General features: G+C 38.6%; 1 non-coding gene across 1 annotated transcript; it reads right to left on the bottom strand.

Moving 5' to 3' along the window:
* Positions 1–107, bottom strand: LOC147925388 (small nucleolar RNA R71). The gene has a single exon (XR_015585622.1). It is a non-coding gene; the product is annotated as a small nucleolar RNA R71 (small nucleolar RNA).
* Positions 108–15,293: the final 15,186 nt, after the last annotated feature.

Genomic DNA, 15,293 nt, shown 5'->3' with positions numbered 1-15,293 from the left:
AGGTTGAGGAATGAGATTTCTGGTTTTGCTCAGAAGAATAATGAAACTTTCTGTGAGGCTTGGGAAAGGTTCAAGGGTTATCAAACTCAGTGTCCACACCATGGGTTCAGCAATGAGTTCCTACTTAGCACACTATACAGAGGAGTTCTACCAAAGATCAGAATGTTGTCGGACATTGCATCAAATGGTAATTTTCTCAACAAACATGTGGATGAAGGATGGGAACTGGTAGAAAACTTTGCCCAGTCAGATGGCGACTATAATGAAGACTATGATAGAACTGTCAGATTTGTGGATTCAGCCCCAGATGAGAAATACAAGAAGGATCTGAAGATTGTGAATGAGAAGCTGGACAAGATTCTGCTCAGTCAACAGAAAATCATTCATTTTCTTGCTGAGGAAGACACAACAATTCAAGATGGGGAGAATGAGGTAGCTGAGCTATGTTACATCCAGAACCAAGGAGGATTCAAGCCCTACAACTAGTTCAAGAACAACAATCTGTCTTATAGGAGTCCAAATGTGGCCAATCCACAGGACCAGGTCTATCCACCACAACAAGCACAGCAGCAACACAATTATGTGCCTAAACAACAGAACCAAGATTACCAGGGTCAAATGTGTCTCCCACCAGGGTTTCAGACCACCCAAACCCAGGAACCAGACTTAAGGACATTGATGCAACAGCTGTTGCTTAACCAAGCCACTGGTCAGATGGAAACCTCCAAGAAGTTTGCTGAAATAAACAAGAGGCTTGACTCCACTTATTCTGATTTGTACACAAAATTTAACACCCTCCAATCCAAAGTCATACAAATGGAGAGCACACTAAAAGGAAAAGCAGTTGGACAAACCACTGAATTTGCCAGTGCAATCAATCTATGCAGTGGAAGGACACTACCAGAGAGAGTTGGAATCTTGCCAGTCACTGAGGACAGTGAAGATCAAGATGGGGAGGAGTTTCAGCAAGGAGAAACTCAGAACGAAAAGCAGGCAGAACTCGAGCACCCACTCGATCAGCCACTTGAACAGTCAAACGACCGAGTGTGTGATCGAGCAGATGGTCGAACGCCTACCCAAGAGAAGGTCAAATCAGCTGCTACCAAAGAAAAGGAAGTCCGGTTTGTTCCCCCTCCTTACAAACCCCCACTACCTTTCCCAGGAAGGTTTAAGAAGCAAATGGTAGAGAAGTACAAAGCACTGCTTGATAAGCAAGTCAGAGAGATTGAGCTTAAGATGCCTTTGATAGATGCTTTTGCTTTAATCCCACCTTACCAGAAGTTCTTGAAAGATGTTGTGATGGAAAGAATTAAGGAAGTCCAGGGGATGGTAGTTCTCAGTCATGAATGCAGTGCCATAATCCAGAAGCAAGTGAATCCTCAGAAATTGAGGGATACTGGTTTCTTTACATTACCCTGCTCCATTGGACCTCTAACCTTCAACAGATGCTTGTTTGATCTGGGAGCTTCAGTCAGTCTGATGCCTTTATCAGTAGCCAGGCGCTTGGGGTTTACAAGATATAAGCCTTGCAATATATCATTGATCTCAGCAGATAGATCAGTAAGGCTGCCAAATGGTGTATTGGAAGATCTACCAGTCAGGATTGGACCAGTGGAAGTCCCAACAGACTTTGTAGTTTTAGAAATGGATGAAGAACCAAAATATCTTTTGATCTTGGGAAGGCCTTTTCTAGCTACATTAGGGGCTATAATTGATGTAAGGAAAGGAAAGATTGATCTAAATTTGGGAGAAGACTTCAGGATGACATTTGACATTCTTGAGACTATGAAGAAACCAACAATTGAAGGAAAGGTTTTTTGGGCTGAAGAAATGGAGGAACTGGCAGGGGAATTGATGGAAGAGCTATCAGAACAGGATCACCTCAAAACTGTTCTAACCAAGAGTGGAGAAGAAGGGTTCCTCTAAGAAGAAACCAAGGTTTATGAAGAGATATTGGATTCCCACAGGAAGTCTGACACCCCAGAAACATTTGAAGAATTGGCACTGTCAAGAGAAGAAGTCTAGTCAACTGGGATTCCAAAAGCATAGTGCTCGACCCCACACCCGAACGATCACTCGATCGAGTACCAATATCACCCGGTCGTGTGCCCTGCCGAGTCACTCACAGATGACTGGGCTGAGCTCAAGGCACCAAAAGTGGAGCTAAAACCACTCCCATATGGGCTAGGGTATGTGTTTCTGGAAATTAACTCTACTTACCCTGTGATAGTAAATGCTAGTTTGAGTAATGAAGAGCTTGATCTGCTAGTATCTGAACTTAGAAAGTTTAGAAAGGCTATTGGCTATTCCTTGGATGATATCAAGGGGATTTCACCAAGTCTTTGCATGCATAGAATTCACCTTGAAAATGAATCTTATTCTAGCATAAAACCCCAGAGAAGACTTAACCCAAACCTTAAGGAAGTGGTAAAGAAAGAGATCCTTAAACTACTTAGTGCTGGTGTGATCTACCCTATCTCTGATAGTACTTGGGTCTCACCAGTGCATTGTGTGCCCAAAAAAGGTGGGATCACAGTGGTTAAGAATGATCAAGATGAATTAATCCCTACAAGGAATATAACAGGACATAGGATGTGTATAGATTACAGAAAGCTTAACTCTGCATATAGAAAAGATCATTTTCCTCTCCCTTTTATTGATCAAATGCTTGAAAGGCTTGCTAATCACACTCATTACTGTTTCTTGGATGGTTCTTCTGGATTTTTCCAAATACCAATCCATCCTAATGATCAAGAAAAACAACATTCACATGTCCATATGGTGCTTTTGCGTATAGAAGAATGCCATTTGGACTATGTAATGCACCAGCTACTTTTCAAAGATGCATGATGTCTATCTTTTCTGATCTTATTGAGGATGTTGTTGAAGTCTTTATGGATGACTTATCTGTTTATGGAGACTCTTTCTCTTCTTGTCTAGCTAACCTATGTAGGGTACTAAAAGGGTGTGAAGAGACAAATCTGGTTCTGAACTGGGAAAAATGCCACTTCATGGTTCAAGAAGGGATAGTTCTTGGTCATAGAATTTCAGAGAAAGATATTCAGGTTGACAAGGCTAAAATTGAAGTCATGATCCAACTTCAACCACCAAGGACAATTAGGGACATAAGAAGCTTTTTGGGTCATGCTGGTTTCTACAGAAGGTTTATCAAAGATTTCTCTAAGATTGCTAGGCCTTTAACAAGATTGATGTGCAAAGAAACTGAGTTCAACTTTGATGAAGAGTGTTTGAAAGCTTTTAAAGAGATCAAGGCTGCTTTGATATCAGCACCAATAGTTCAAGCTCCAAACTGGGATCTTCCTTTTGAAATCATGTGTGATGCCTCTAATTTTGCTGTGGGAGCAGTCCTGGGACAGAAAAAGGATAAGAAGCTGCATGTTATACACTATGCAAGCAGAACTTTGGATGAGACTCAAGGGAGGTATTCAACCACAGAAAAGGAGCTTTTGGCAGTTGTATTTGCATTTGAGAAGTTCAGAAGTTACCTGGTGGGTTCCAAGGTAATAATGTACACTGATCATGCTGCTTTGAGACATATTTACTCAAAGAAAGACACCAAACCCAGGTTGTTAAGATGGATACTTCTCCTACAAGAATTTGACATGGAGATAGTGGATAAGAAGGGTATAGATAATGGAGTAGCTGATCACTTGTCCAGAATGCGGATAGAAGAGGCTATACCCATTGATGATTTAATGCCAGAAGAGAGACTGATGCAATTGGAGGCCAATCGACCACCCACTCGAACAGACACTCGATCGAGTGTGTTCGGGGACTCATTCGAGCAGGACCAGATGGAAGAATGGATGGCAGTAGACAGTGGAGATTTGCCTTGTTATTCTGACATAGTGAACTAAAAGGTCTGCGAAGAATTTCCAGAAGACATAGACCCTTATAAAAAAAAAGAAACTGCTCAAGAATGTCAACAATTACTATTGGGATAAGCCTTATCTATACAAGAAGGGATCAGATGGCCTGTTTAGAAGATGCATAGCAAAAAGTGAAATAGAAGGAGTCCTGAAGCACTGTCATGGTTCACCTTATAGAGGCCATTTTGCAACATTCAAAACGGCCCAAAAGGTTCTACAGGCAGGTCTATGGTGGCCAACTCTGTTCAAGGATACTCATAAGTTCATTACAAGCTGTGATGCTTGCCAAAGGATGTGAAACATTACCAGAAGGAATGAGATGCCCCAAAACCCAATTCTGGAAGTTGAGATATTTGATGTTTGGGGAATTGACTTCATGGGCCCTTTTAACCCACCATCAAATGGCAATGTGTACATATTGGTAGCTGTGGGCTATGTCTCCAAGTGGGTTGAAGCTATTGCAAGCCCCACCAATGGTCACAAAGTGGTTCTTAAACTTTTCAAAACAATAATCTTTCCCAGATATGGGGTTCCAAGGGTTGTGATCAGTGATGGGGGGACTCATTTTATTAACAAAGTCTTTGAGGGAATGTTGAAGAAGTATGGAGTTAAACACAAGGTATCTACAGCTTATCACCCTCAAACAAGTAGGCAAGTGGAGGTCTCAAACAAGCAGATCAAGGCAATTCTGTCAAGGATAGTGGGAGCAACCAGGAAAGATTGGTCTAGCAAACTAGATGAAACACTTTGGGCCTATAGAACAGCTTTTAAGAATCCAATAGGAAGAACCCCATTCCAGCTTGTTTATGGAAAATCTTGTCATCTTCCTGTTGAAGTGGAGTATAAAGCTCTGTGGGCAATCAAACTTTTGAATCTAGATTTATGGATCTGCATGAGCTTGAAGAAATAAGGCTAGAAGCTTATGAGAGCTCCAAAATCTATAAAGAAAGAACAAAGGCCTTCCATGATAAGAAGATTCTGGTTAAAGACCTCACTGCTGGAGATCAAGTGCTGATTTTCAACTCAAGGCTTAAGCTATTCCCAGGAAAGTTAAAAAGCAGATGGGGAGGCCCTTTTGAATTAAAAGAGTTTTTACCATTTGGGGCAGTGGCACTTCTCAACAAAGATGGTAGTGAATTCACAGTCAATGGACAGAGAGTCAAGAAATACTAGCCAGGGGAGAAACATGAGCAATTCACAATGTTTCTCAAGGAAGTCCCCCCTGCTTGAGGAAAGTGAATCAGTCAAGCTTAGTGACTTTAAACAAGCTCACTAGGGAGGAAGTCCCTAAGGTATCCCTGTGAATATTAGTCTACTCTTGAGATATTCTAATTTGTTTTTAGTTTTTGTGAGGCCAGGAAGAGAGGGTAGGTCAGAAGGATAAGGGAGAAAGCTCCAGAGCCACACACACGACCACTCGCTGGAAGTTCACTAAACTAGGATCAATGCCCAAGTTAATGGTACTTTGATGCTAGTTGAGTGGTTAGAAACATAAGATTGAACCAAACCTAGAATTCCTATACTGAAGCATGTTGTGACTTGAAGTCATTTTCTATTTATAAGAACCTAATTTTTACTTTTAAATATCAGCTTGTGCAATGTTTTTTAAACTCATGGATACTTTAAACATATTTGGATCATCTTTCCCATTTTTACCACTCTTGTTGATCCAAGTAGCTGATTTTATCATTCAATCAGTTTTCCCCACCCATAACGAACCTTTCTTTCAAACCTTGTTTATTCTTGAGTGTGTGAGGCCTATTTTGGGATTGAGCTTGGTAGAAAGTGTTAGGTTTGATCTGACAAGAATAAAACCTTGTGTAGTTCTAGTTTGCATTTTTCAAACTAGATAGGACTAGGAGGTTTAATTTTTGGGTTTGGGACTTGGTGTGTTCAAAAAGAAAAGAAAAGAGTGAAAATAGAAAGAAAAGGGTAAAGTCCTTAGGAGAGAAGTGTTTTAAAGTAAATTCAAACTCTAAGTGAAAGAATGGGGTGTAGTAAAAGTTTCAAATAAGGTTCTGGTCAAAGAAAAGAAAGAAAGAAAAGAAGAGTCTAGTAAAAAGTTTTATGACTTGGGAAACAAGTAAGAAAGAGAACTTTAGCATTTAAAAAAGAAACCCCCATTTCACTAGAGCAATCAGTAAGAAACCTCTCCTAGAACTGAAAAACAAAGAGAAAGAAGGGCAAAAGAGAAAAGATGAAGCTTAAGGGTAGAATTAGGACATTATGGGATTAGAATGATTAGGAACAAACACTTTGGGTACCTTTGGGTAGACAAGGTTTTGTTCTTGTATGTGTCTAAGTGATCTTACCTTTAGCATTCTTCTAAAGCTCAATCCACTTTTTGAGAGAACCCTTATGTTTGATAAGCCCCACTCAAAACAGAGACCATTTTTGTCTCTAACCCTTATCACCAAGCCAAATGAGTTTAAACATTGCATAGTCTGATTCATGTTCTTGCTTAATGAATGATTAAGGAAATGACTGATTTGAATGCATGTGGAAGTCTAAGGCTAGAATCAGTTGAGGTTGAGAAAGGCTTGTCTAAAATCTTTAAGTATAGCTCATTCACCTTGCATCATAGTACTAGTAACTTGGACATTGATTCTAGCTGGTCTATTTGCATGTTTAAGGTTCTAAGATCCCACTTTCAAACCTTTCTTCCTTCTTATGATTTGTTTGCTTGAGGGCAAGCAAAGACTAAGCTTGGGGGAGTTGATATGTGTATATTTTACCCTGTTTAACCACTGTTTATTTACATCTTTTCCATGTTTTATCAGCCTATCTTGTCACTTTCATATAGTTTAAGGATTGTTTGTGCATTAGAGTAGGATTTGCATTGCATTTGCATTGTTCCTTGTTTAAACAGGTGAATTGGACTCAAGAAGCATGGAAATAGCATCTGGGATGAAGATAGTGCAATCAATGCAGTGAATAGGAGATGAATCAAGAAGAAAACCAACAAAACATGAAGCACTCGACCGTCTGACTCTGAAGCACTCTACCGTTTGGATGGAAGACACTCGACCGTGTAGAACTCAAGACTCGGCTGGTGGGAAGCAGAAGGAAACCCACTCGACCACATCTGGTCGAGTACATCGAACCGCCTTGCTATTTTGTCTGGTAGCCAAATTAGGGCTTCCCTCTCCCTCTATATATACTCTTTGTACCCCATGGCCGCAAAAAGTCCTCTTTTATGCAAGATAGTCTCTATAGCCACCAAAAAACCTAGTTCTTACCCCTTAAGGGTTTTTAGGATTTATTTACTGCTTTTTCCCCTTTATTTACTGTATTCTCTCAGATTTCTATACTTTGTAAGTTCCATAACTTTCAGTGTATTGAGAATCTGAGTTTGCTTCTTTATATTAAGTTGTTGTTCATCATTTCATCTATCTTATCATGTTAGTTTCATTAATTTATGGGTTTATGTTCATCATCATCATGTCTAGTTCATCTGCGTAGTGAGTTAGGATTCTGGAGATGGATTAGGTTAGTTTAGGGATGTGGTAGTCTGGAATGGTTAAGTTAGCTTGTTTAAATATCTCTTCTGGGTTGGGTGTGCTCTAAGCTGTTCTTATATCTGAGAGGGTAAGAGCAGATTGTAAGCTTCCTAGCATCACACCATTGTCTAGGTTGTTAGATAAAGTCAATACTGGAGATCATCATGCTTGTCCCAAGAGATTGGTTGCACAAGGTGGTTTTTGACAAGTAATGGTCTAGTGTTTAAAGCATGTTCAGTATAGTTTCACCAATGAGAGTTGGGTTAGGATGTTACTGTAACTTGATCACTTATGTCACGAGAGTGGATTAGTGAGTCATTAAGATCATTGTTTAGAGATAGCTCATGTAGATTGAGATATGTTGACCAGTTTAGATAGCCACAACCTGAACACTAGCCCATGAATCCATCTCTAGAAGCCTTCTTTGTCATTTGATTGTTTACTTATCGCATATCTTTCTGTTTCGTTGCATTTGTCTCAGTTTAAGTTTCTCAAGATTATATCTGTTCTTCGTCAAAACCCACTCGACCTAGTCACTCGACCAGTCACACGGTCGAGTGATTGATCGAGCACCTTCGGGTTGTTCTTTTATTTTCTGTTCCATGTTCCTATCTGCATTTTCTTTATTTTCATCAAACTGTTTTACCAAAATCAATTTCATACTTGGCTTAACTTGGATTACTGTTCACATTCTGATTGGATACACATCACACACTTTATGGATTGACATCTCTTATACTACAACTGCATAAGAGAATTGAAACCTCTTCCATCTTCCATACACATACACTTTCACAAACCATCATCACCACATAAAAAAAGATTATGTTTCAGTTGCAGACCAAACCCGAGGTGTTTTAGGTCCAGTTGGAAGTAGTTTAGGTTACAAAAGGAGAGACATGTCTCTGTGTCGTCTTCTTCACATGCCTCCATAAGCGAGAAAGATATGGAAATAAAGAGAGTTCTGCTTTTTTTTTTCTCTTCTCTTGATCTTCTTTAATTCTTCTTTCTTTATGATTGTGGCTTGAATTAGTGTTTGGTTTAATTAAATTTGGCTAAGGATGTGGAAGTCATTCCCGGAGAAGAGACTATCAAGATCCTCCGCCAGCTCCCTTTTTTGATGGAGATGAGCTAAAGCAGCGGTCTTTTTACAGATCAGTCATCTCTGATATGAATCTTCTTCAATCTTGGTTTTGGTCCGATTTCGCTTAGGTTTGGATTTAGGAAATATGTCGTTAACATCGATGAGAACCCAGACTATGTTTTCTTTTCACTAAACCAATCAAGTCGGTTGGAATAATATTATCTCCAAATTTTTTAGATATTTGTACATAAAGATATATGCAAATAAGTTAATTGAGAAAACAAATTAACCATATTAGAATTTTCTAGATCCGTAAATTTTTTTGTTTTTTATACCAAAATAGCGCCTTAATTTTTTTCCAATAGGAACCTAAAATTTTCATTACCGCTTTAAATTTTGGTAAAATTTTCCCAACTCTTAAAATCCTAAAACTGCGTCAAAACTATTTAACCACCTCCCTCTACTTCTCGGGTCTCTACGCCACTTCACATTTATAAGACCTATTGGGCTGTTTTTCATTTCACAGATCTCATTGAAAGGTATTTCTATAAAAAAAGTTTTAGTGATTAATCTAGATGTTAAATTAATAATATTTACTCCCTTTTGTCTTCCAAGTTTTACAAATCTCTGCTAGTCGTTGTTGTTGTGGTTTTACACATTCTCTGCTTACAAATTTTACAAATCTTGGTAATCTCTATTAATTTCGATTAGAGTCGTTTAAAAAAACTCTGTTAATCTCTATTAATTTAGATTAGAGTCATTTTGATATGAACGCTTTAATTTTTTACTTGATAAAATTGGGGATTGATAACTTCTGAATGTTTATGCGTTTATAGTGTACGTATGGAGAGCCATTTGTGGATCGTTCGAGTTTACCTGTGCTGCATCCATCTCGGTTAAATGGAGCTAAATGGTATAGATTTATTTCAACATACTATTGACTACTTTCACATAGTTATAAATCATAAAGTAATTTATTTCAATGGAACAGGTTTCAATACCACACCCAAGTATGGTGTCTGAAAGGTCATTCAAAGTTGTTTTAAGGGACCATGGTACTCTTGGAGAAATGTGTCTCCCTTCTACAAAAGAACCTTGTTTACACTGGTTATGGTGCTGTTGTGTGTTATCTTTCATTAATATGAAATTTAAATTTTTCTAGGCTTTTTTTGTAGCATTTTTTCTATGACAAGATTTTATTTTTTTGGGTCGCAGAAGTTTGTTTTTCTAATTGTTTTGTGTTGTGGTTTCCAAGTCCCATGGATTTGCTATTTATAGGCTTACTAAAAATAACTGCTATAGATTTGCTAGGAAAATTTGCAAGGGATTTGCTAGGGAAATTTGCATTGATTTGGGAGGGATATTTTTAAAATTATTTTTGCTACAATTTTGCGAGGCTGCTAGATTTTTACCGACAAAACAGTTAGGCTATAGTAAAACGTGCTTGCTGACGTCAATGTCCCTTGCAACTCCCTTGATAATTTGCTACGCAATAAGTCATCGCTAATGCGTCACAAATTTGCGAAGGATTTTCGAGTTATTTGCGAGGGTTTTACTCAGCCACGGAAATCTGTTTTACTTCCCTCGCAAATTTGCGAGGGAGTATTCCATCGCAAATATTGCAAGGGAATTGCAAGTGCCCTCGTCTCCATAGCAAGGTACTCGCAAATCCATAGCAAATTTGTGAGGGCATATTACCATAGCAGATTTCCGTCGCCAAGAACCTGTTTTCTTATAGTAAAACTATGAATTGGTATCTTAACATATAATTCCCGGCCAACTATATTCAATGAAAATATAGTTGGTTTCAGGATTCATAACACAAAATCGAATGGTTTACTATTCAGGATCAGTTTCTTAGAAATCTAATAGAAAATTGAAAATGATAAAATGATGTCCCAATATACGTCCAATCATATTATCTGCCGCAATGAAAATTTTCCAAAAGACAATGAGGGTAGCTTGTCGTTCGTTTTGTAATCTCTGTTTGAAGTAGGAAAATGATTGTAAGCTACGCTATGTATAGGCCTAACACATCGTCACATATACAAATAATATAAATATTTTATTAACTATACAAACTATTGTTATTACATAAAGACATCCATAACAAACATAATTTATGTTTACAACACTATAATCATCTAATTCTGATGTTTTGTTTACCGGAATCCGGTTTTGACCGGCATTAACCGACGTTGACCGATGTTGACTGACGTTGACATAAAAAAATAACAACAAAAGTTTTAAAAAACAATTACATAACTTTACTAAAAGATTATATAATTAAATTTTACTACAAAACAGTATAACAAATATACATTTTCCTTATGTAAATTCAAAACTTGGTTTATAATTTTATACCATATTATTGTATACCATATTATATATCATATTATATTTTTATATCAAAAGGATTATGTATATTTGTTAAAATTTTATTTAGTAAAATTTTATAATATACAGAAAATTTAATTTGTATATAACAAATGATGAGAGATATAATATTTTCTTAAAATCTTTTCGCCTAAAATGTTCATAGATCTTTTTATAATTGAGTCTAATTTGTTATATTGTTCTTTTGTCAAATATGTTACTCCTTGCTATATATTTAAACTTTTATTTACCATTATTTGTTACATAGTTGTTATATAAAAATATTTAATAGCATGCTATCTAATACATAATAAAATATAATATGGTATACAAATTATATGATAAAAAATTAAAAATCAACTTTTGAATTTACAAAAGGAAAATGTATATTTGATACATTATTTTGTCGCAAAATTTTATTATATAATCTTTTAGTAAAGTTCTGTAATTTTTTTCTTTTTGTTTTTTATAAAAAAATTATTATTTTGGTTAACGCCGGTCAACATCAGTCAATGCCGATTAATACTGGTCAACACCAGATTCCGGCAAATAAAACATCAGAATTATATGGTTATGGTGTTGTATACATAACTTATGTTTTTTATGGATTTCTGTATATAATGACAATAGTTCGTGTAGTCAATAAAACATTTATATTGTTTACATGTGTGATGATGTGTTGGCATGTACTTGGAGTAGCCGGTAAATAATAATAAAATTTTACAAAGTTAGATGTTTTGTATGTTACGTTATTTCTCTTTAAAAAAATTGTTAGATTTTTTTTTACTATTTTAAATTTAGCAAGATCGTATCTATAACATGTATTTTTTTATCTATTTTGAAGCAACCGCACCCGAATCTCCAATTCTCACACAGAATTCACGGGAAACGATCTCACCGGAAACCCATAATTTCGACGAGACAACCGGCGTAGAAATCGCTCCTTACAAAAACTCACAAACACACCAAACCCCACCTCATCTAGTTACTGAGTCGCACAACCAACCACCCCTAAAAACTGAGTAACAAGAGAGGTGGGCTGGAATATTTGATTTCGTACAGCCACGGACAACACTTCCCCAAAATTACTCCAATTCACTATCAACTCCTCTAGTGTCCCCGACGCCCACGACATCACTTTCGTCGACCTCTCCTCATCCAAACCTAACTACAACTGTCTTCCTAAGACACAAACACACAACAAGATGCTAGTGTCTACCCACACTACCTTGGTGTCGCTCGACACTCCAACCTTACCACAAAATCGTCTATGCCATACCACAATACAAACACTTGACTAAATCATAAAACAACCGTTAATTTCACAAACCCACCATTGGATATGAATCCTATAGCACCAAAAAGCTCTCCACCAAAATTCAGCCGAATCAGACTCTGTTTAATGCTCCAAACGGTTCCCCGAAGTAGGCATCTCGGACCAGTTTGTGTTGTTCATCCGCAGGTATTGGTGTCGACCGACACCACAATGATGTCGAACGACACCAACCCAGAAATCACGATCGAAGCCTTACTTCAAGCTCCTTCTCGCGGCAAATCCCTAATCCGCTACAATCATTGATTCTCTAATCAATCTAACACTAAAACAATACAACTTACCTGGATGCCAAACGTATGTGAATAATGTATGTATTAAATTAATTTCTACATTTTTTTTACTTAGAGTGATGGTAGTCGAGTCAACTAAAAAGCTCTCAGGCACGACTATCGAGGAAGGTTGAAAGAAGAATGAGGAACTCTTTTATCCGGATCTCACCAACCCTGGAATACTAAAAAAGGAAGTAACTGTTGGTCCATAGCAACAATTGTGAACTCCAGCGATCTTTGACGGTGGCTCCGATGACAAATTTACTTCCCTTTGCTCCAACCGACTCCTCACAAGCAACACCCACTCCAATTGTGCTTCCCTTTACACTGGTAAGCACATCCCAACACTTCTAGTGCAACTAATACTGGCTGGTTTTAGGTTTTCAAGATCAAGAGTTTCACCTGAAACTGTGTTTGCCTAGACCATCAAAGTTTTGGTTGCTTTTACTTGGATTCTCAGGTTACCCCAGATCCCTCTCACCTTTGTGTGAAGAACTCTCTTGAAACTCTCTGAACACTCTGTCCTGAGGACTGAATAACTCTCACCTCAGTGTGAAGAACTCTAGTTTCTAATACATGTGTATACTCAACATAGCATGGATCGAAGAATACCTTACCACATGAAGGGAAAAGGAAAGATGGACGAGTTTGCCCCACCCCCACGCAAAAGAATACGAGCTCAGGAAGTACATACCTCAGATCTGATACAAGAAAACTCCCTGACCCTTATGGGACGACTCACTAACCCGGCGGCTTAACGACTATGGTCCTTCATTCGTTTCATCTCTAACAAATAGAATCTAAGGGGAAAAGCAATAGGTTCAGATCTGGGAAATGGATGCTTCCAATTCAGATTCGACTATGAAGAAGATCTACAAAAAGTACTGGATAACAGGCCATACCACTTTGACCAGTGGATGTTCATTATTCAACAGTGGGAACCGGTCATCTCCTCCTCATTCCCGTCAAAAATCCCCTTCTGGATCGATGTCCAAGGCCTACCCAAACATTACTGGAAAATAGAGATGCTTTCGAGCATTGCAGAAGAGATAGGAGAAATAATGGAGCTCGAGATTACAACCTCTTATGCGAAAGTCAAAGTCATGCTTGATGGACTTAGGCCTATAGTGAAAGAAATGGTAGTAGAATTCCCAGATGGTAGTGACATCCTAGTGACCCTGGAGTATAAACAACTGAAGAACCACTGCAACTACTGCTTCCGTCTGACTCATGAAAGGAAGAACTGTCCAGGCCTCAATAAAGATAGCTCCCAACCCAAACCCCAGTCATTGCAACTTCCCCCTATAGACAATAGTCTAAACATGTCGGGAACCCACAGATGGAACCAGAACCAAAATGAGTCAGCAAATCGTAGTAGCAAAAGAGCAAGAAGCCCCTCATGATACATACTCATCATCTAGAAGATCATACCATAACAGTGAAGTGGGATATAGAAGACCCTCAGACTCAAGGGGACCGAGAGATTACACGCCAAACCTAAGAAGGTCCCCAGTAAGATCACACTCACACTCTAGAAATGACTCCCAAAGAGAGCAAAGAAGTGGATCATACTATAGAGGCTGGAACCAAAGGACTAATACCTCCTTTTCCCTGCAGTGGAGAGAAAAGGTAACTGGCAATAATGCTACCATAGCTGACTCCTCTGAAACATCAAGAACACGACGTCCTCCTTTGGAGAGAAACCAAGAAACACTCCCCCCACAGGCAGAACAGCCTTTGGAAACATTAACAATCCCCACACTTGAGGAGACTATGGGCGAACTTCGTGAAGTGGTCCAATATGTGTCTTGTGCGGACCCTACTGAGAGTGCAGCCAGGAAAAAGAGAGTTATACAAGGAGAAGCAAAAGACCTTATGGCTGAAATTGCGGATAATATTATAGCAGTGGCTGCAAATGCAGTAAACCAGGCCCAAATAACTGAAAACCAAATGGAAATAGTGCATGATCTTACCCAGAATACCCCTGTACAGAACTCAGTCCAAAGCACTCTACCGGGTGGCCCTAGAAAGAAGAAGAAAGGCAGACATGTGAAAAAGAAACCAGTTAGTAAGAGCCCTCTCAGAATCTCTGGTGTAAAAACACAAAAAAGAAATATTTGTCTAGCTTCAGGCTCACCTCGAAGACGCCATGTGATGGAAAGAGACAGCACTCACAGAGACGAAACCTTGGAACTGAACCAACAAGCTGGACCTTTGGGTGTCAGAATTACCCAAGCTAATCCAAGTAGCGCAGGACCAAGACCAAGTGATCCAAAGATAAAACACATCCCTGCAACTAAGAAGAAACTGGTGGATTTTCAGAATCCACCAAAACCTCTTCCTTAAGGATTGTAAGCTAGAATTGTTGTAGGCTGGGGAACCCCATAACAGTTCACAGGCTGAAAGATATCTGTAAAAGGATATCTCCTGACTTCCTGTTCCTCATGGAGACAAATAATAACACTGATCTTGTGCTCCAAAAGCTGCAATGGATGAAGTATCCATCAAAACTTATAGTACCACCAAGCACACCAGGATCAGGAGGGCTTGCTCTGTTTTGGAAGGACTCTACTGAGGTGGAGATACTCTCGTCCTGCAAAAACTACATCGACACTCGAATCAAATCAAAGGGGAGGACCTTCTATGTGACTTTCCTATATGGTGAACCAATCAGAATGAACAGAATCCATATTTGGAACCAGATACGATCCTTTGGAGAAAACAGAACCGATCCATGGCTACTGACTGGAGACTTTAATGACATCATCAACAACTCGGAGAAAAGAGGTGGTCCAGCAAGAGCTGAAGGTTCCTTTGTTGACCTAAGAACACTCATGT

Source organism: Camelina sativa, chromosome 16 (assembly GCF_030686135.1).
Source record: "Camelina sativa cultivar CO46 ecotype springtype chromosome 16, ASM3068613v1".
Lineage (NCBI taxonomy): Eukaryota > Viridiplantae > Streptophyta > Magnoliopsida > Brassicales > Brassicaceae > Camelina > Camelina sativa.
The sequence above is the reverse complement of the archived record's forward strand: the minus strand, read 5'-3'. Positions and strand labels throughout refer to the sequence as shown.